The sequence below is a fragment of the Microplitis mediator genome, chromosome 3 (assembly GCF_029852145.1).
Source record: "Microplitis mediator isolate UGA2020A chromosome 3, iyMicMedi2.1, whole genome shotgun sequence".
NCBI classification, from domain to species: Eukaryota; Metazoa; Arthropoda; class Insecta; order Hymenoptera; family Braconidae; genus Microplitis; species Microplitis mediator.
In genome coordinates, this window is record NC_079971.1 from 10,434,655 (window position 1) to 10,456,701 (window position 22,047).

General features: G+C 32.2%; 1 long non-coding RNA gene across 1 annotated transcript; it reads right to left on the reverse strand.

Moving 5' to 3' along the window:
* Nucleotides 1-9,316: 9,316 nt before the first annotated feature.
* LOC130665297 (uncharacterized) lies at nt 9,317-11,046 on the reverse strand. The gene is made up of 3 exons (XR_008989531.1): nt 10,871-11,046; nt 10,075-10,213; nt 9,317-9,562 (listed from the first exon to the last, which is right to left on the reverse strand). It is a non-coding gene; the product is annotated as an uncharacterized LOC130665297 (long non-coding RNA).
* Nucleotides 11,047-22,047: the final 11,001 nt, after the last annotated feature.

Sequence of the window (22,047 nt, forward strand, 5' to 3'; positions counted from 1 at the left end):
ATATATATATATATATATATATATATATATATATATATATATATATATATATATATATATATATATAAAAACGTTTCTAAACACATAAATAGTAACTACTGGTCGGTAACTTTTTAAAATTGTAAGATAATCTAAGCAGCTATTCGCAAAAATAATTTTTCACTGCACAATCGTTGACATTCCTTTTTAACAAATAATTTATCAACAATTAAGTTAAGTATTGTATTCAATTCTTCATTGAAATCAATTTTAACATTTGTGCATTATTCGCAAGATCGAATCTTTAATTAAATTTTTAATTAAATTATATATTATTTAGTTGAGAATTGCAAGAAAATTTTAACAGAGATAACAAAGTATTCGTGATAAATTATTTAAAGATAATTAGAATCAAATTTATTCTTGTGATTACAAAAAATTTAAAAACATTCTGACCTTAAGTTCTAAAATAATTTATTCGTGAAGAGAAAATGAATATTACTTAGCATTCGATAATTAAGGACATTCTATTGTTGTTTTCCACCATGCAATGTGTTGTTTTTCGTAAATATACTAAACATCATTGCATATTGGGTATCTGTAACCTGTAGTATATATTTCTATATGCACCCCACATTTTTGAACTTGATGTCATTTAGTTTTATAAATTACCGATAATGATTCTGAATAAGAAATCTGAAGATGACTGAAATTTAAATTATGAATAATCTAAATCATAATTTGACAAAGCTGTTTGATTTATAGCACATTTAGTATTTGAAGAATTTTTGAATCGCTAATACTAAATCAAAATTTGAATTATAAAACTATTTATAGAAAATTGAAAACTCACTTCTTTAATTAAAAAAAAAAAACATAAGATAAATATGAAAAAATAATTTAAACAAGTGGGTGCTTGTGCATCCGGGTAAAAAAAATTGTATATAATTATATATGGTTATATATAATTATATGCAACCCATATCTAATTATATATAATCGATGTATAATTGAATATAATAACATGTAAAAATACATAGTTATATATAGAATATGGCCGAATGTAATCATATAAAATTATATATAAAACTATGTAATGTTTTTTATATGTAATCATGTATAAATTATATATAATTGTATGTAATTACATATAATTATCTTGGTGACGTATATACAATTACATACAATAATATACGATGATGCCATGTTACAGAAACTAATTTCACTGTTATGTAATAGATCAATAAAAGTAATGTTTATTGAATAAATACTTACCTTCATGTTGCTTTATTAAAACTACATGTACAATTGATGCTTTTTTAGCTGATGTAATTATATGTTTACTTATAAGAAATCTATCAAACTTAGAAACCTGGATTTAAAAATTTGGTATAAACTATATGCATTCTAAGCGTCCCGTTAATTTCTTTTTGATCTCTAAAAACTGTAAAATGTAAATATAACCCTGGTGAAAATTTTTCGGACTTCTGTCTGAAAAACTCAGTTCTAGAGTTCTAAAGACTTTTTCAGAGTTTTAAAGACTTTTTCGGACAGAAGTTCGAAAAATTTTCACCAGGGAAGTAATTATTGATAATTATCTGTAATCCCTCGCGGTTTTCATGACACGGTTTGAACACTGTATTAAAAAAGTATAAACGTAGTCGATAACAAGTAGTTTTACCGTATTTCTACGGTATATTTGTGAAATTTAATTACGGTATTCCTACAGAGCATATACTGCGTTTATATGGAGCATATTCCGCATTTATACCGTATTAATACGTTATTTCTACCGCAATAATACGGTACTTCTAACTGTATTAAGGAGGCATTTTTATAAAATTAATACTTCATTTATATAATATTAATACGAAATTTTTACCGCAATAATACGGCATTTGTGCTGCGATAGTACCGCATTTCTACCGTAATAATATGACATTGTTACCGTAATAATACGGCATTACTACTGAATTTATGCGGCATTTCCACCGAGTTCACGCAACAATTCTACTGATTTACTAAGGTATTTCTACGGAATTTATTCAGTACAGGGTAAAAAAAATTATATATAATTATTAATGATAACTGGCTCTATATAATTATTTAAATATATATATATATTAGACTGGGCCAAAAAAATCGACTATTTTTTTTTTTTTTTCGACACAGTGAAAATATTATTCCTGATGACCAAAAAAAATTATTGTGCAAGTTTGAGCCCTTAATATTGATATTAAGAGGTGTATCGTTACGACTATTAGTTTTTTGACAGAAACTTTATTTTTTACCCAAAACTCGTAAATCATCTATCTGAAAAATTTGAGCAATGTATATTCCTAAAGGAAATTGAATTCCCTACAAAAAATGTCTCGTAGTAAATTGACGTAAAACGAGCCGTTTCTTTGTAACCGTGCCTTAAACATTGATTTGTTTTTTAAATTCTTTGTTTCTATTTTGGATTTTTGTAACTACTAGAAATATTAAAATTTTTTTCAGTCAAGATACATATTCTTAAAAGAAATTTAATGCTCTACAAAAAAGGTCTCTTAACATTTTTTGCTAAATTATTTCCTTCGAAAGCTATTCAGGTTATTAAAGTCGTTTTGACTCAACTTCAACCTTAAATAACATTCGCCTGCATTGTTTTGTTAATAAATAAGTGAAGTGCGATAATAATTAATTAACAAAATCCTTACTTACGCGTAATAACGGTATGATACTGAAATTGAACGCGTTACCGAAATAAAATATTATTTTATATTTTATTTTATTTCGTTCGAGCAATTCTGAGAATTACGGATTATCCGTGTCTCATTCGCAACAGCAGTCTTGTCACCTCGCCGTGTAAGAATACTCTGACGTCACGTGTCAAGTATTTCTTTAATACTTCCGCTGTATGTGTGTCTCCGGACAATAAAATTATTTTATTTTAATTTCGTGAACCGACTGTGTTTTCCTTGAGCAAAGAACTGATTTTGTTTCGATCAACGACGTTTTTTTTTTTTAATTTGTTTATATCGAGTCAAGCCAACCACGGCAAATTATTATTTTGTTTGTAACCGATTACTTTTGATTTGTGATACCGATCAACGAGATTGTTTAATTAAAATACGACTGATTATTTGTTTAATTATGATCAATTACTTATCGTAATCTTAAGTGCCGGACCTTTCCCCGATCCGTCACCCTGAGTCGACAGTTTTGATAATTGCTCATTTGGTGATTATAAAATCACCTGGCGCCCAACTTAATTATTTTTGAACAAGGTAGCCAGAAACAGTTAGTGTATTCGGACTTCACTCTGGTAGATCCCCGGTGGTGAAAACCCCGTTACAATATAAATATTATATATAAATACACTTATCCAAAAAATTAAAGGAACAAGAAAATTTTATAAATTTTTTAGTGATTTTTGGAGGGCTGTATTTTTGTGAAAAATGATCGTATCGAAAAAATAAAAAAAGCAAATTGAAGCTTGAAATCTCTAGTTTGAAGATCTTTCAGCAAAATATTTTTTTGAGCCAGTTTTTGCGGAATCAGAAGAAAAAGGTCGAGACAAAATTTTTCTAAATTTTTTGGTTTCGTTTTTTAGGTCTACGGGGCCGGGAAAAATTTTTTCAAAAAAACGAATTCATGGCTTGTTTAGAAAATTTATTCAGCTACGATTTGCTTTTTTTTGTTTCTCTGTACGACAATTTGCTGCTGAGATATCAGCCTTCAAATGAAAAAGGATCCTATTGTCTTTGATTATTGATATCTCAGCAAGAAATGGTCACACAGTAATTTAAAGGGCAGTTTAATAAATTTGAATAAATCCCCTACAAGCTCCATTTTTTATTTTAAAAAAAAAAAATTTTTTTTCATCCTTGATATCCATTTGAAAAACCTTTAAAAAATGGCCACTTTCTGGTTTTTTAGTCGACTCATCGCTACTCTGCAAATATTGATAAAAAAAATAATGTTGCCAGGTAATTTTACAGCTTAATTTACCCCCAAAAACCCTGGAAATTTTCAGATTGATCCATTGAACCGTTTGTCCGGTCCGATTGCTCAAAGTTTTACAAAACAATTAAAGGAACAAGTTTTGTTCCTTAATCTGTGTAATCGTTATCAAAATGAAAAAATCAATTTTTTTTGGATTTTCTTTCATTTTTGCGTTAGTTATTCAGTAAATGTAAGGTAAAGAGGAAAAAAAAAAATTTTCCAAAAAACGAGACCAAACAAGAATTTTTTCCAATTTTTTTTTTTTATGTTTTATTCGAGGGGTTATTTTTTTTTTCGTTTTTACCTTACATTCACTGAATAACTAACGCAAAAATGAAAGAAAATCCAAAAAAAATTGATTTTTTCATTTTGATAACGATTACACAGATTAAGGAACAAAACTTGTTCCTTTAATTGTTTTGTAAAACTTTGAGCAATCGGACCGGACAAACGGTTCAATGGATCAATCTGAAAATTTCCAGGGTTTTTGGGGGTAAATTAAGCTGTAAAATTACCTGGCAACATTATTTTTTTTATCAATATTTGCAGAGTAGCGATGAGTCGACTAAAAAACCAGAAAGTGGCCATTTTTTAAAGGTTTTTCAAATGGATATCAAGGATGAAAAAAAATTTTTTTTTTTTAAAATAAAAAATGGAGCTTGTAGGGGATTTATTCAAATTTATTAAACTGCCCTTTAAATTACTGTGTGACCATTTCTTGCTGAGATATCAATAATCAAAGACAATAGGATCCTTTTTCATTTGAAGGCTGATATCTCAGCAGCAAATTGTCGTACAGAGAAACAAAAAAAAGCAAATCGTAGCTGAATAAATTTTCTAAACAAGCCATGAATTCGTTTTTTTGAAAAAATTTTTCCCGGCCCCGTAGACCTAAAAAACGAAACCAAAAAATTTAGAAAAATTTTGTCTCGACCTTTTTCTTCTGATTCCGCAAAAACTGGCTCAAAAAAATATTTTGCTGAAAGATCTTCAAACTAGAGATTTCAAGCTTCAATTTGCTTTTTTTATTTTTTCGATACGATCATTTTTCACAAAAATACAGCCCTCCAAAAATCACTAAAAAATTTATAAAATTTTCTTGTTCCTTTAATTTTTTGGATAAGTGTATTTATATATATATATTAGGGTGGCGCAAAAAAACCGACTATTTTTTTTTTTTCAATCTCGCATGAAAATTTGTTGGTTTACGATGTTTTAAGAAGCCTCTCCACAAATCAGCTCGATAAAAAATTTTTAAGAGGTCGCTCACGAATTTTGAAAATATCGAAAATGATCGAAATTAGGATTTTTATTTAAAAAATTTTTTTTTTCTCGTGGCAGCAATAGTTTATATTTGTAAAATCATGACTATGCTGAAAATTTCAGCCCAAAATTTAAATATTTAAACGGCGCTCAAGAATTTTGAATGTTTCCGAGCGCAGTCTCTTGGACATTTTTGAGCGACCCTTAAATATTAATAATAAAGTTTCTCGATTTTTTCACCATCAATTTGCATGACAATGAATGAAAATATAACCCGAGAAATAGAAATAATAAGTTATTTACATACTTTTTTATTTTTTAATCCAATTTGTAGGTTTTTCCGCTTATTCAAAACTGACCGAATTTCATTGTTTAAGACTGTTCTGTATATTTTTGGGTATGCAAAAGTTATATTTAAGTGAAATGACAACAATTGAGTTATAAAAACTAATTCAAACTATTAATTACATATTATCAGTAAATATTCGAAATTCTTGAGCGCCGTTTAAATATTTATATTTTGGGCTGAAATTTTCAGCATAGTCATGATTTTACAAATATAAACTATTGCTGCCACGAGAAAAAAAAAATTTTTTAAATAAAAATCCTAATTTCGATCATTTTCGATATTTTCAAAATTCGTGAGCGACCTCTTAAAAATTTTTTATCGAGCTGATTTGTGGAGAGGCTTCTTAAAACATCGTAAACCAACAAATTTTCATGCGAGATTGAAAAAAAAAAAATAGTCGGTTTTTTTGCGCCACCCTAATATATATATATATATATATATATATATATATATATATATATATATATATATATATATATATATATGTCAGAGATAAAATAATACTTGAGTTTTTCCTGAGACTCGGGAAAGTCCCAACTATATTGAGTTCGTTTTTAGGCAATAAAAACTTAGTAAAAATATTTTACAATTTAATCCGCTTAAGATTTAGTTAGTTTTCATATTTACATTTATGACGGTAGACTGAAGTCAAAGGAGCCCGTCTGGGCATCCAACGTAGACACGATCGAGAGATAGCAATATTTTCGGTGTAATGAGTTTTCAAACATATGGAAGTAGTTGTACGAGTTTGTAAAAATTACCTGAGATATAGTTTTGGTCGATTCGAGGACTCAAGAATATTGGGTACAGAGAGTTAGTTCTAATTGAGCAAAGGAACGGACGACATTGCTATCCGACCGATCGTGTATTCGTTTCGATTTTAACTTTACCGCCGCGCACATTTTACAACAGTAACTAGAATATTGTCAATAGTTGTTATTGTCTAGTAAACTAATCGCTTGTAATAATTTGTGTATTTAATATTGTGTATTATTTGATATTTTTGTAATCTTTAATATTCTCTTGGATATTTTGATATTGTGTAGCTGTCAAATACTGATCTTATTGCTTGTAATCTTATTGTTCAGTGCGTACGATATTTGTGAGTAGTAATTACCTGTGTGTGTTCGTTAATTTGTTTAATAAATAAGATGAGTGGCAAAGATAACAACGTAGACCCGAGTCTCATTAATACCTCCACTGTTAATTCGACATCTAATATATGTCGGAAAGTCATTACAAGCTTGGGCGTTATCCCGAGTATTGGTCTCAATACTAATATTAGAAGTATTGTTCACGAATAACGATACTTCCCGTGTAAAAAAATTTGTTCCAAAAAGATTCCAAAAGAGTTCTGCATGTGGAACTTCTAAACATGAGACAGATTAGAACTTCGAATGGAATTTTTTTGGAACGTTAGTCATTTTGATGGTAAATAAAAAGTTTTTATGAATGAATTTAGAGTCAAAAAAGAACGTTCTTAGAAATTTTTGGAATTTTAAATGGATATTCCAAAAAAGTTCCATAATCACCACTTTTGGCCTTGTTCGAAAGCTAAAAAAGACGTTCCAAAAACATTCAAAAATGGTTCAAAAATCGTTACTTTACAACCTATTATAGAACTAAAGTAGATGTTCCAAAAACATTCCAAAAAAGTTCCAGAATCACCACTTTTGGCTTTTTTTGGACTAAAAAAGGCGTTCCAAAAACTTTCAAAAATCACTTCTTTTGCATCTTTTGTAGAATAAAGACGTTCCAGAAACATGCCAAAATAGTTCAAAAATCACTACTTTTGAATTTTTTATAGAACTAAAAAAAAATTCCAAAAAAGTTACAACAACGTCCTTTTTTGACTCTAAATTTGCTCATAACAACTTTTTTTTACCATCAAAATTACTAATGTTCCAAAAAAGTTCCATTCGAAGTTCTAATCTGTCTCATGTTTAGAAGTTCCATATGCGGAACTTTTTTGGAATCTTTTTGGAACGAGTTTTTTTTACACGGGTTAGACAAGTACTAAAATAAAGATAGTGTGCATAAATATCAAAATACACTAAATACGAATTAATGCAATAATTGATTACGCAGGGAATTATAATAATTGTAACACACCCCTCATGGAAAAAATTTATATGTTGAATATATTAAAAATATATTTCTACATATAAATCATATATAAACGTAATATAACAAAAATATACGTCAAATATACTGAAAATATAGACGAATATATGCTACATATAAAAAAAATATAAATAGAATATATATCGAATATATAACTTTTGGCCGATTTTCGTATATATAAAATATATGTTTAATATAATGAAATTATATGTATAATATATTTTGTATGGATAATCATAAAGGCAGTAGAAGTTCAAAGAAATATATACGAAATATATTGGCTCTATATTCAAAATATAATTTATAGAATATATTGTGAATATATGTTAAATATATATAGTTTATAAGAAAAATATAATAATTAAATATAACCAAAATATATGTGACGTATATTTAAATTATATTAAAAATATAAGTAGGTACTTTCAAAAAAAATACTTGCAGATTATAGTAGGTGTATATATAAAATATAAAGAATGATATATAATCTAAATATATTTAAAATATATACAAAATATAAGCCGAACACATAATTGAAATGTATAAAAAATATATTTGAAGAATAATGATTTTAAAATGACTAGGGGGACCTATAATGGAGTTTTCTTTGAAAAATTTGGGCCTGGAAAGTTAGAGGAGGTAACCTACAGGTGTGCCTAGAAAAACCGGTCCAAATTTGTCACTCGGATTTTTGTGGGAGTTCATTTTTAGGAGAAATTTAACTTAAAACAAATAGGCGAGGTCAGCAGCGGAGGTTTCTGACAGGAAAATTCCAAAATGACCGGGAAGACCGTCATACAAGTCTTCGTAAAAAAAACTTGGGCCTGAAAAATATGGGAGTAGTAACTTGCGAGAGCGCCTTCCAAAAAAGTTCCAAAATTATCACAGGAGCCTTTGTGGATGTCTTTCTAGGAGAAATTGAGACTTGAACAACAATATGGCTGATTACTGGCTGGAGTGCCTGATGAAAAAGGTCAAAAATTGTCACAGCAGCCTTTGTATGAGTCTTCCTAAAAAAATTTGGGCCTCAAATGTATAGGGGTAGTAACTTGCAAAGATGCCTACAAAAAAAGTTCCGAAATTATCATAGGGGCCTTTGTGAGGGTCTTCCTAGGAGAAATTTAGGCCCGAAAAAAATATAGCTGATTACCGGCTGAAGTTCCTGGCGAAAAAAGCCAAAAATTGTCACCGGAGCTTTTGTAATAGTCTTTCTAAGAGAAATTCGGGCCTAAAAAAAATGGGACTGATTACTGGCTGGCGTGCCTGGAGAAAAAGGTAAAAAAATGTCACAGGAGCGTTTGTTTGAATCTTCATCTGAAAAATTTGGGCCAGAAAAACAATAGGGCTGATTACCAGCTGGAGTGCCTGAAGAAAAAAGTCAAAAGTTGTCACCAGAGCTTTTGTAGGAGAAATTTGGGCCTGAAAAATCATAGTGGAGTTATACTGCAGAAATTTCTGTAGAAGAGTAGACAAAATGATCTTAGATGTTACAGTAACTGCAAAGTTTATTCGAAAATATATTTATTCTTCTATCTTTCAATTTTGGGCCTAAAATTTAATTAAAATAAGTTGCTTCAACAATAGTTTGGTTTATAACTTTTTAATGATATTCAATCAAATAACATTTTTTCAATTTTCAAATATTAATTTTAAAACATGAATGCGTGAATAATATCATAAACATTAATTTTCAAAACATTACATTTTTAAATCGTCTTAAATTAAAATCTCTTAAATTAATCTAGTTCATATCCATCTCTTCTAATCTCTTTGCTCTACAAATAGCTGACACTTTGTTATTTATGGCAGTATTCATTTTAGCATCATTGAATGTCTTCGGAAACATTTCTCTTACAGTATCTGTGTAATTGAAAATTTAATTTGTTATCAATTTTATTTAGATGTTAATACTCCGGACGGGAGTGAATTGGGAGTGAAATAACATCCGCGTCACTCCGAGATCACTTCGCTAAAAAAACTCCCAATTCACTCCGCATGCGAAGTGATTTCCTTCAAAACTCTGGAACTCCGAGTGGCGGAGTGAATACGTAGTGAATACGTAGTGAATTCGGATTGAAATTAAATCCGGATTCACTCCCGACTTTTTACAGTGTATAATTGTTTCTACACAGTAAACAAAATTCTCGATTGAAGGTAAATATTCTTGATTCAAGAAAATTTTTTGGAAATTTAAATTTTCTCAGATGCAGTAGAAATCTTCTCAGACTGAGACGAATTTTTTTTAACCAAGACAAACTCTCTTGGCTCAAGAAAATCTTGAATTGGTTCCCAAAAACGTTTGTCTTCCAAAATATTTTCTTGACTCAAGATAACTTTTTTTTCTGTGTATAAATAGTATTAGTTTTTTTTACATTTGATCGCGTTCAACTTATTAGAATTGAGCGCCTCCTTTTTCTTAGCATTCTTGTTTATTTTGCTTTTACCACCTTTGACATTACACGTTAATAATTCTACTTCATCAAATACTGCTGTTCCGTCGAAAACGGAAGTCTGAAAATAATTGTCATCATTATAATATTTAAAAAATTAAATAATTAATGAGTCTCCATCTAGCGGTGCTCAATTTCATTTCGTCGCCAACTCGGGTCGCATCACGAACGCGCACGCCCAAAATAGCGTCGGTTTCTCTGTGCACCGTCGTTGCACTCATGCCTTCAGCATATCTCTGTCACTCGGGTGACTAACGTTTCCGTTCCGTCGAAACCACAACCCGGCGTCACCGCGTCTTTTCGTCAGTTGACCACAAGTCTTCATACTGTACACACTTGCTGTGAACATTCTATCTAAAAAATTGCCAAGCCAATATTAAAATCAGTAATAATTGCTAATTAATTGAGTATCAGATTCAATTTGAATCCATCGTTGACGGATAAGTATCTTTCAATAATATTTATTCATTATTTGAATTTATTTCGTGAAATTAGAACATTCTTGTGCTAACAATAAGATCGTGTTTTTATTACGTCGTAGTACAAACAAGCCGGGACTTGTTGCGCGTGGGTCTCACCCATTAAATCTCGAACACTTAGTCGTGTTTCCTTCAATTATTCAATAGGATTGAATTTGATATTCGAAATTAATATTCGTATTAATTTTAAATAATAATCACTTCAAATAATATTGAATATTTAATAATTATTAACTTACATTAATTTCAGTCAAATCGCCGGGTCTATTCGTTTACATTCTAAATACTAGTTACCTTTGCAGTGATTAAACATTAATAATTATCATACATACGTGATAATCATAATCCAGATAAAACTAAAATTTGATATTTGTCCGCGCCTTAATTATTCTCAACGCACCTTGCCGTTGTCATATAGATATCATATCTAATCTGATTTATACAATAGCCCCATGGCTAACAGCATCTAACAATTCAATTGATTAAATTCATATTTAACTGCAGTCAAACAATATCTTTTGTCATAAGTAACAATTTAACGACAACAACGATCGGTCAAAATTAAAACAAATCTCATTCAAATCAACGACTAGTCGCATTATATTGTCACCAGACAATTTATTAAAATTTCAACATATCGAGCGCAATTTGCGATCTCATTACTTGAACAATTCAAATCACATAACCGATCTGATCAATCGGTAACATCGCCTCAGCGCACCGAGAGCTTTCACTCATTCATTCGCTCTCTAGTACCAAGTACTATCTCATTGTCCCACAGTGGACTCTCTTTCACCGCACATACAGACGTGTATATTCTGGTACAATTTCATAACAAAATTCCGACGATCTAACATCGCGTAAACGTCAGCTGTATTTAAATTCTCGTGCACATCATCACAGTACACACATACACACACACACACACACACACACACATATCTCTACATCTCATTCTTGTATCAATTGTTCAACGAGTTACCATCATTATCATATCTCAATCTTCTTAATCTTTCTCACTGTACTTCTTCAAAGGGTTTTATGCCGTAGTGCTTTCCCTAACTTTTTTTGGGTCAAAATATATTCTTCATTTTTGATATACCCAAACCACGACTTTCATTGAATAATACCTATTCATCCTATCCATCCTTATAATTATTTAATTTAAAACTAGATCATTAATTTAATTTCATTTACAGGTAAATTTAGATTTTTAAATATAAAATAAAATATGAGAAAAAACAAAGGGAACATTTTCCCACAAACAACTGCAATTAGTAAAGAGAGCCCCGTCGCGGTGAACGTGTGCTGATTTTTGGCAGCATCCCATGCTTCTGGTGTTATGATTACACCACTCTCTGGACGACCAATCTCTATCTATATAGAAGTTTAAGGTGAATTCTTTAAGTTATCGTGAATCAACTCATATACACTCCTCGCAAAAATTAGGGGAGCAAACAAATTTCTAAATTTGGATAATTTCACCGGCCCTCAAAACAAAAGTAGTCTGTACTTTTGACCGGACATACCTATCTTGATGTATTTTGACGCGTTGAATCCGAATCTGAAGTCAGTTTTGCCCGTACACTCTCAAAATTTTAAGTAAATTGCAAAAAAACCATAAAAATCGCCAAAAATTAGCAGTTTTGGTAAGAAAAAAATTTATGGAACTATAGACCAAGTATGATTTTTATGTATTTTGGTCCGCTGAATCCAAATCTGGCTTATGGTTGAATAAACTTCAGATTTAAGTAACTAGACGAAAGATTTATAGTAACTAGACGAAAAAAAAAATTTTTTTCTTTGATCAAAATTTCAGGGGGGCTGCTCTGCCCAGAGGGGCACTCTGCCCCACCCTCCCCTAATAAATATTTAATTTATTTATCTAAATAATAGTTTTAGTTTATTAAAACTTGGTAAGTACTTCATAACCTAATCATGGTTTGTGTAATTTGAGGGTCAGAAACTAGTCCACTGTGAGGGTCTACAAAAACTTAAAAAAAAAAAATTTTTTTTGAATTTAATGACTGAGAGATCAGTAAAATCACGGAATGCAGCGACGTAAACGTGTTAAAAATTATTGGGTGTTAGTTTTGTAAATTTCCTGAAGTTATTCCAAAAAAAAATTTTTTGAAAATTTTGTTTCGAAAAAAAAGTTTTTTCTTTTTTGGAAATTTAAGCACTGTCTGCAATAAAATTGTGGACAAAGCTCAGAAAAAATGTTTGTTTTCATCTTGTTAAAGATTATGAGCTTTTCAGAGCAAAAAACGTGATCCCTAATTTTTTCAAAAATTTGACCGCGTGAAACAAAAAAACGGCTGGTTGGATTAATCTGGCTCTCTGCAGGGTTTTTGTGGACATATTGAACCGTTAAATGCCCAGTTAACATTATCGATTTCCACAATATTTTCGTTTCAGCGCTTAATTTTCCAAAAAACCACAAAAAGCCCTTTTTTGTGGCATTTTTAAATTCATGTAACGATAGGAAAAAATTTTTTTTTCGAAAAAGCAATGGCTAATCGTTGAAGGGAATTTATTCAAGTTTTCAAAACCCACCATTAACTTCCTGTACGATTATTGGTTTCTGAGATATCGATAATCAAAGACAAAAGGATCCTTTTCTATTTGAAGACCGATGTCTCGGCGAGAAGTGGACATATCAAGGTCCATAAAAAAAGAAATTAACGCTGAATAATGAAGGTATCTGATCCTCATAGTGGTTAAGCAATAATAATTTTTTCCACGCCCGGAGACCAAAAAAAAAAATTTTTTTAAATTTGAAAATTTTTTTGTCGCTGGTTTTTCTAAGATTACTCAAAAACTGCTAACGCTAAAGAATTTTAAAGTTCTAATCCAAAAAGTAGACACTTGGAGCTACAATTTCCTTTTTTTTTTTATTTCTTGTACGACCATTTCTCTCAAAGTTAGGGCCTGTTGAAAATCGCCCAAAAATTTGGAATTTTTTTTTGATCCTTTAATTTTTTCCATTAGTGTAGTATAACCCTAACCGGCACTCTAAAAAGTTTAGAAACTGGGCCCCTTACCTTAGATTCTTACTAGAGCCACTGTTACGTCCAGACAGACATAACATAGAACAGTCCCTTCATTTTGAGTCAAGACACTTAAGTCCTTTACTCGGGTAACGGGGACCTCGTTATTTGGTGCCGAGCATGGATATAGGTCAGGAATATGTATATTTTCTTAATGTTAAAAATAAAAATGTCAGGACTTACAGATACAGGTAGTTTATTTAGTTTTGAAGATGTTTGTTCTTACAATACAACAGGTGCTAGCTGCTGTGGCCTGGTGTTGGCTGGACAATGGCTGCGACACCCCGTGGTGGATTGGACCCTTCGAGTAGCGATGAATGGAGGTGATCACGTCGAGGTTGGCTCTTCTTAAGTGGCACCGAGTTGTTCACAATCACTTCGCTGAATTTAAAAGCCCAAATTCGCGTCCGCACAGAAGGCTAGATAATTTCTAAATAAACCCGCACTATTCGCGTAATCGCGCGTTCTGACCCGGAGCAATAATTGCGTGAATGAAATGAATATCTTGGAAAAATATTATATTAAGCCCAGTTTCCAAAAATAGGCAATAATTATTCTTCGGATTTAGTAATCGAAAAGCAATAGTAAATTGTGATGGGAAAAATGAACCGTATCTCTATTGAGATGTATCAAAATGAGACTGGAGTCTTGAACCAAAAGTAAAATAGATCTGATCGCTTCAGAGTATTTAGTTGATATGATCGATGTAAAGAGAAAAATAATATAACTGAAGACAAAAACGAGGCGACGCTACAATAGAGAAGACTTACTCCTTATATATGCCCGGAGTCTTTGTTCTCCCTGGGGTGTTCATGGAGAAAGGGGGTGAACTCCTACTAGGTAGTAAAAATTACTTATGAGCGTAAGTATTCTAATTTTTCGGGGGACCAATGTGCATCCAGCTTATCGGTGGTTGGATGGACATTACGGCTCTATGATAAGGAGATAATCACATAGGTACCTTAAACGTTAGAGTAACCAATCAGAAGATAGTGAGTGGCTGTTCCCAAAACTGTGATCGTTAGAGAAGGGCGGATCAATATGGTCGTCAATATAGTGATAAGGTGAGTGGCGGATCGAAGATGGAATACAATAGAGGAAGTGGCTGGGTGGTGTCATTTTGAGGGGAAGTATTCTATCCTGGGACTTGGAGCTAGGTATGAGAGTAGAGGAACGCTTGCCCGGCAACTGCAGATTTGGTGGTCAGGTAAGGTAACTAAGACGAAACGTGAATGGTTGGGTCTTATCAATATCACGTCACGGTTGGTTGGCCACCAACTTAACAAAGGCTTCGATAGCTGAATTTTCATTGGCTGATGGGCAATTTAATGAATTCAAATTCTATTGTCTCGCGGTTTACCGGATGCGTTTTTTATATATTCTAGCTAAGAAATTCGTCTTGATATTGATACAGCTGCCCAAAAAACTCATATCGAAGACGTTACCGCGATTTCATATTCTTTTATTAAAGAGGAATAAATGTACTGTCGTGTATAAAAAAGATATTAGAATATGGATCGACTTTTAATTGAACAAAAGACCGGATGCCGCATCGAGGCTAGTTAAATTTGGTGGCACTCTGCGGGAGGTAAGAGCCGCGGTTGGAGACTCTTTGTGCTAGACTCTTAGTCACCGTTTAAGTTGTACTTCTGTTATGATTTTAATGTAGTAGTGATCGGCTTACACAACTGCATTAGGGTGGTCTGATTAGAAATTCCCTTGTTAGCCTTCTGTACAGCTGTCGAAGATAAGAAGCAACAGAAAAAAGACTACCGAACGAAGTTGCTTCGCGCGAGAAATAAAAATTTTTATTCCGTATAAAATAAATTTTATATTAAATATCTTCCCGCTCAATCTCGACGTAACACCACACAGTTTCGCTATTTTAAGAATACGTACTACTGTAGTAACGATCTACGAGTAACTATCTAACAGATGGCTTCAATCACAATATTTTTTTTCTATGAAGTACTGTAAAATATTTTGTGTACAAGTAGTAGGAATTAATTAAATTTAGGAAGATCATGAAGAAATTCTGATTTTCCTCTCTGGACATAGTTGAGTGACTTAAATCAAACCCTAACCTATCCTACAGCTGAATTTCCTCAAATTCCGACAAAATTCTGATTTCCCCCTAAAGATAGTGTACAGTGACTTAAATCAGACTCTAATTTATCGGAAGCAAAGTTAAGTTTTGATGGATCACGATATAATTTCATGGATTCCTTCAACTCTTTCAATAAAAAATAGACTTTTGATTACCTTGCGAATAATTTCTTCATTAAAACTCTTTGGTCGTTCAGATGAAATATTATCTAAAAATGGCCGTATAGATCCTGAAAACGAATCCTTGACAAAAAAAAGAATAATTTTTTTTTGTTTTTATAAAGACAATTATAGTTTTTAAATTGCATGAAATTAACCCTTTCCCGGTTGACCTTGAGTCCCTACTCTTAATTTGTGTTTGTGGGAAAATGTTCCCTTTATTTTTTATTATTTTATTTTATGTTTTCAAAGCTAAATTTACCTGTAAATTAAAGTAAATTAATGATCTAAATTAAATTAAATGATTATAAGGATGTATAGGATAAATAGGTACCCTCGCAGATTTGAATCACGGTGGAAACACAGTGGGTTTGTTCCATTGTACCACTGTGATTACGCGGTGTATCCACCGTGATTCCACGGTAGCTTTGCCACCGTGTATACACGGTGTTTTCACTGTGATTACCCGGTGGATACACCGTGGAACCACGGTGGTGAAATAGCACAAATCCGCCGTGGAATCACGGTGGGTACACCGCGTAATCACAGTGGGAACACCGTGTATACCCGGTGGTAAAATGGAACAAACCCACCGTGTAACCACGGTGGATCCACAGTGTTTACACTTCCACGGTGTTTCCACCGTGATTCAAATCTGCGAGGGTATTATTTAATGAAAGTCGTGATTTGGGTATATCAAAATGAAGAGTATATTTTGACCCAAAACATTAGGGAAAGCGCTACGGCATAAAACCCTTTGAAGAAGTTACAAGGATAAAGATTGAGAGAATTAAGATATGATAATGATGGTAACTCGTTGAACAATTGATACAAGATATTGAATGTATAATTTAATGTATATATGTGTGTGTGTGTGTGAAGATGTGTGTATGTGCTGTATACGTGAGACCGGATACAGTGAAAGATTACGCGATGTTGGATCGTCGTATAAGTTAGAGAGTAAGCGACGTTGGATCGTCGTACTGAGTTCGATCTTGGATCGAGTTGATTGTAAGAAAATATACACGTCTGTATATTGAGAGCGAGAGCTCGATTGCCCACTGTGGGACGATTAGATAGTACGTGGTATTATAGAACAAATGATTGTTTTTGAAAGCTTTCGGTGCGCCGAGGCGATGTTACCGATTGATCAGATCAGTTATATGATTAAATTGTTCAAAGTAATGAGCTCGCGAATTGCGCTCGAGATGTTGAAATTTCAATAAATTGTCTAGAGACAATACGACGTGACTGATCGTTGATTTGAATGAGATTTAATTTTATCTGATCGATTATTGTTGATCGATTGTTACTTGCGACAGAGGCTATTGTTTGACTGCAGTTAAATATGAATTTAGTTTTATTTAGATTATGATTATGAAATATGAATGATAATTATTAATATTTAATCACTGCACAAGTAACTAATATTCAAGATAGAAAAGAATAAACCCGGTTACTTGACTGGAATTAATATAAATTAATAACTATTAAATATTCAATATTATTTGAAGTTATTATTGTTTAATATTAATACGAAACCCACGCGCAACAGGTCCCGACTTGTTCGTATTGCGACGCAATAAAAATGCGATCTTATGGTTTGCAAAAGAAGGTTTTAATTTAACGAAATAAATCCAAATAATGAATAAATATTATTGTAAAATACTTATCCGTCACCGATGGATTCCAATTAAATCTGATAATCAATTAATTAAGCAATTATTACTGATTTAATTATTGGCTTGGCAATTTTTTAGACAGAATGTTCACAGCAAGTGCGTACGGTATGGAGACTTGTGGTCAACTGACGAAAAGACGCGGTGACGCCGGGTTGTGTTTTTGACGGAACGCAAACGTTAGACACCCAAGTGACAGAGATATGCTGAAGGCGTGAGTGCACCGAAGATGCACAGAGAAACCGACGCTATGTTTGGCGCGCGCGTTCGTGATGCGACCCGAGTTGGCGACGAAAAGAATTTGAGCACCGCTAGATGGGGACTCGTTTAATTATTTGAATTCTTTACGTTATTATGACGACAATCATTTGAGGACTTCCGTTCTCGACGGAACAATTTGAATCGTACGTCTTCGTCTTATATAGTATAAGGGGGTGCATGCATGCACTACTATGATTAACTCGTTACTCACACAGCCTTACAACGAAATTTGACTGGCGCTACCCTCATAGAGCTCACATCGATAGATTTCGAGATAAACTTTTGGGAAAGGATTAATTGTCCATTATTATCCTTCATCAATACATACTGATTTTGGCGAATTCAAACTCCGACTGGTTCCTGCTAGATTATCGTTCAGATTTTCTGAACGTAATCTTTTGTTCCGGTGTGGAAAAGGTGGAGTCGATCCTCCAAAATCACTATCTTGCTCCCAATCCTTCAAACGGTGCCCTCCGTTACTTGGCGGAGGAGATGGAGTTGATCCTCCATTATTATGTTCGTGCTCCCGATCTTTTTTATTTTATTTTTTGGAGCTGATTTCCCTTTCACGCTTTTCTTGCGACCATGTTTCTCTTTTCGGCTCTCCCGCTCACGGCTTGGAGACCTGGATCTATGATTAGATACTTGCCTCAGTGATAACTGCCCTTCTATTTGATCCAATTTCTTTTCTAATGTAGATTTCCGTGCTGTAGGTATTCACGAAAAGGGAAAAGTTAATTTATTTTTCAGAGACCAGATGAAACAAAACCGTCAAAAATTGGACTTCCAGTGTATAAACAATAGTCTGCCGGAGGCTGACTGTGAATTACTGGCTTGTATTTATCGTTTATAAGTAGTTAGAACATTTTTAGTTTTCTTTATGTTATGTCCGCCGCTTAGATTTAAATTAATTATCCGGGATTTCTCCCTTTGGTAGCGATAGAAAAATTTAACGAGCGATTTGGAGGATGCGGACAACAGTAAAGAATACGAGGAAGATTTTCGCTTTCTATATTTATTATTTATTGTGGGTTATTCGAAGAGTACGAACCCAAACGCCTTCGAGCTTGGTCACGTTACATTTATATATCGATCAATAGAGAGAAAATATTTTAAATGTCTCTCACTTACCTTTGCACTTATAAAAGATATAAAACCATTTAATTTGGTTATCATTTTAATTTTAATTATTTTTACTTAATTTTGAATACGTCCTTATGTAGCCTTATGGCTTTTTATGCACAGATTATCTCGACCCGAGATCGGACTACAATTACACTTGATTTTTGTGTCACTATTCGATCGAGTCGGAGTGATTTTTATAATAATTGTAAATAACAAAATAATACCGCTACACGATAGGAACTATCGGCCTAGTACCTTTTATTAAGGACGGTTACTTATTGCCTTGTCTAGGACAGATTTTTGCAATAAGATTACGGGCTATCGACGCCGTTTACGCGGACCGTAGGACTCGAAATTTAAAGATCTGATCAACAACCACGACACCGTTTACACGATACCGTAGGACTCGAGATCTGAAAATTTGATCAACAACTAAGGCCCTGAGCCATGGTGCTCAGGCTATTTAAAACTTTTGATTGATATTTAATGGGAGTAATTAAATTGTTGTCATTGGTGGAAAATGACGACAAGTTTTTATTTATTCGTCAATCGTTATTGCAAAAATAATCGCGCAACTTTTATACGCATAAGTGATGGTAATACTGACGCAGCGTTTTCGCATGATTTTGTCAATAGGAGTTTCGTAAATTTATTTATGAAATAAAATAAATTAAGTAAAAAAAAAGTATACTGGACATAACAACGAATACACTGTAAAAAATTGGGAGTGAATTTTAACTCTCATCGCTCGGAGTACCGGAGTGAAGAAATAAAACACTCCCTGTACGGAGTAAATATGGATTTTAATCAGAAAAACATCTGTGTACGGAGTTTTCAGACTAAAATAAATTTTCATTTAGCAGAAACAAGTTTCATAAGCCAAAATTACTAACAATTGCTTCAAACAGTTTTTCTGAAATTTAAGTTTGTAAATATTAATTTTATTTATCTACGTAATTTGACTTTTTTGGAACTGTTCAGTCACGAGCTTGATCATTTTGAAAAGCTTCGTGTACTTTCGCTACGTACGGGAGCAGCCGAACTCGCTACTGACTTGAATGTCAGAATAGTGCCGGGTCACTCGCTATCTGGGCCCGACACCTGCAATTTCTTACTCATGACCGTGCCACGTCGGCATGAGAACCCGCTACCAGCCGGCCAATCAGAGAAATTGGCGGCTAACTATTTCCTGTTGGCGCGCTTTTAAGCCAATAGGAAAATTCGTTACTGCAGCCATGCTGCCACGTCACCACCGAGCAGCCACGAAGGAAGAAGACGACGTCTATTTCCAATCTACATCGATCAGTACAAACTCAGCTATCCATCCAACCGCTTCGCTCAAAATAGTATATCTCTAGTGTGATCTTAGTCTGAACCGCTTCGCTAAATCTCTGTTTAAATATTCTCAATAATTAGCTAGTATATCAAGGCTACTAATTATTGAGTATATATTGAATTGTTGCTCGCGTCTTATTAATTATAAATTAATTATCGCGTCATTAACCGCTACCGACCACGTGTCGGATTTATACGCGTATTCGTTTACAGTCGCATTCGCTATTTTTCTCATAGTTTTAGTGTACATATTGTTTAATAAAGATCTATTCTTTTTTCTGTAATTTGTGTTAATTGTTAGTTATTGAATTAACCACACCTACACCAGAATCCCACAGAGCATTCGCTCATTTTACAGGAACATTGAACCAAATTTTCGTAAAGATTATTTCGTTTTTAAGTCTCGTTAAAAACATATAACCTAAAAAGTAAAAAATAATAAATTAATAACATCACTACTTTTAATTAAATAAAATTAATTACTTTAATATCACAGAAAATAATTGACATATGGCGATTTTCAGGATTTAAAAACAAATAAATTATTATGCAGAGAATTTATCAAAAAATGATATAGAAATTAAAAAAAAAATATTAATGTCATTTTTTTATAATTAAAACTAATTTATGATTATCAAACTAAGAAAAAAGTTAAATTACTTTTTAAGATCTCTAAATATGCATTTTGTAGTTTTTAAACTAATAACAACTATTTTTTCATTCTCATTTAATAAAAAAAAAATATGGAATTTATTTTGCGGAGCTTTTTTCATTAATAATATGAATACAATTCTCCTCGGAGTGAAGCTCACTCCGGAAGGATGAATCAATTCAAAATCATCTACTCCACATCCACCCAGAAAATCATTCCGCAAAGTTTCTACAGTGTAGTTGAGCATTTAAAAATATTCACAACAATATCGACTTGCTTATATAAAATACGAATCGTTAAAGAAAGATAGAAATATCTTATCGTACATTTTTGTTGCTCATACTTACACAAGTTAACTTAATACAATTAAACTTTCTTATTCACATAAAAAAATCAAAATTTAACTCTCACTACAATCATGAGAACATTGTCTATAAGACATAACTTATTTATAAATAGTATCATGTACTAACATGAAATGTCAATGACTACTCCATCATAACATTTCCAACCTCCTCGTGGCATATGCTTCGAATCTCTCCATTCAATTACAGACGATTCCTCCTCATGGACTGTATTTGGATCAAATTTATCGGCTTCAAAACCTACGATCCACTCAATTGGAATACCTGGAGTATATGTATGTTTATTTTCTCCGGAATCAACCCACTTGACCAATGCATATAATTGACGAGGCATTTTGCACTCAATGACAAATTTTTTTTTTTTTACGCAGAAAGTGTCAGATTCAAATTTAATGGTTAGTAAACAAATAGCTGACTATCAATAAAATAAAAAGTTTATTGACATAATTGAACACAGATAAACAATTTCAAAAAAATATCATAAATTTACTAACTTAATTAAAAATTTATTTTAATTATTTAATGCTTGGACTCTTTAAATCCTCCTCTATTCTTCAATTATATCTTTAATGAAAAAATATTTGAGAGTTGAAAATTATTGAATAATTACCCGCATCCATTCGAATTTGTAATGAATTCTTTCCAAATGGTATAAAGTCACCAATCGGAAGAGTAATGAAATAT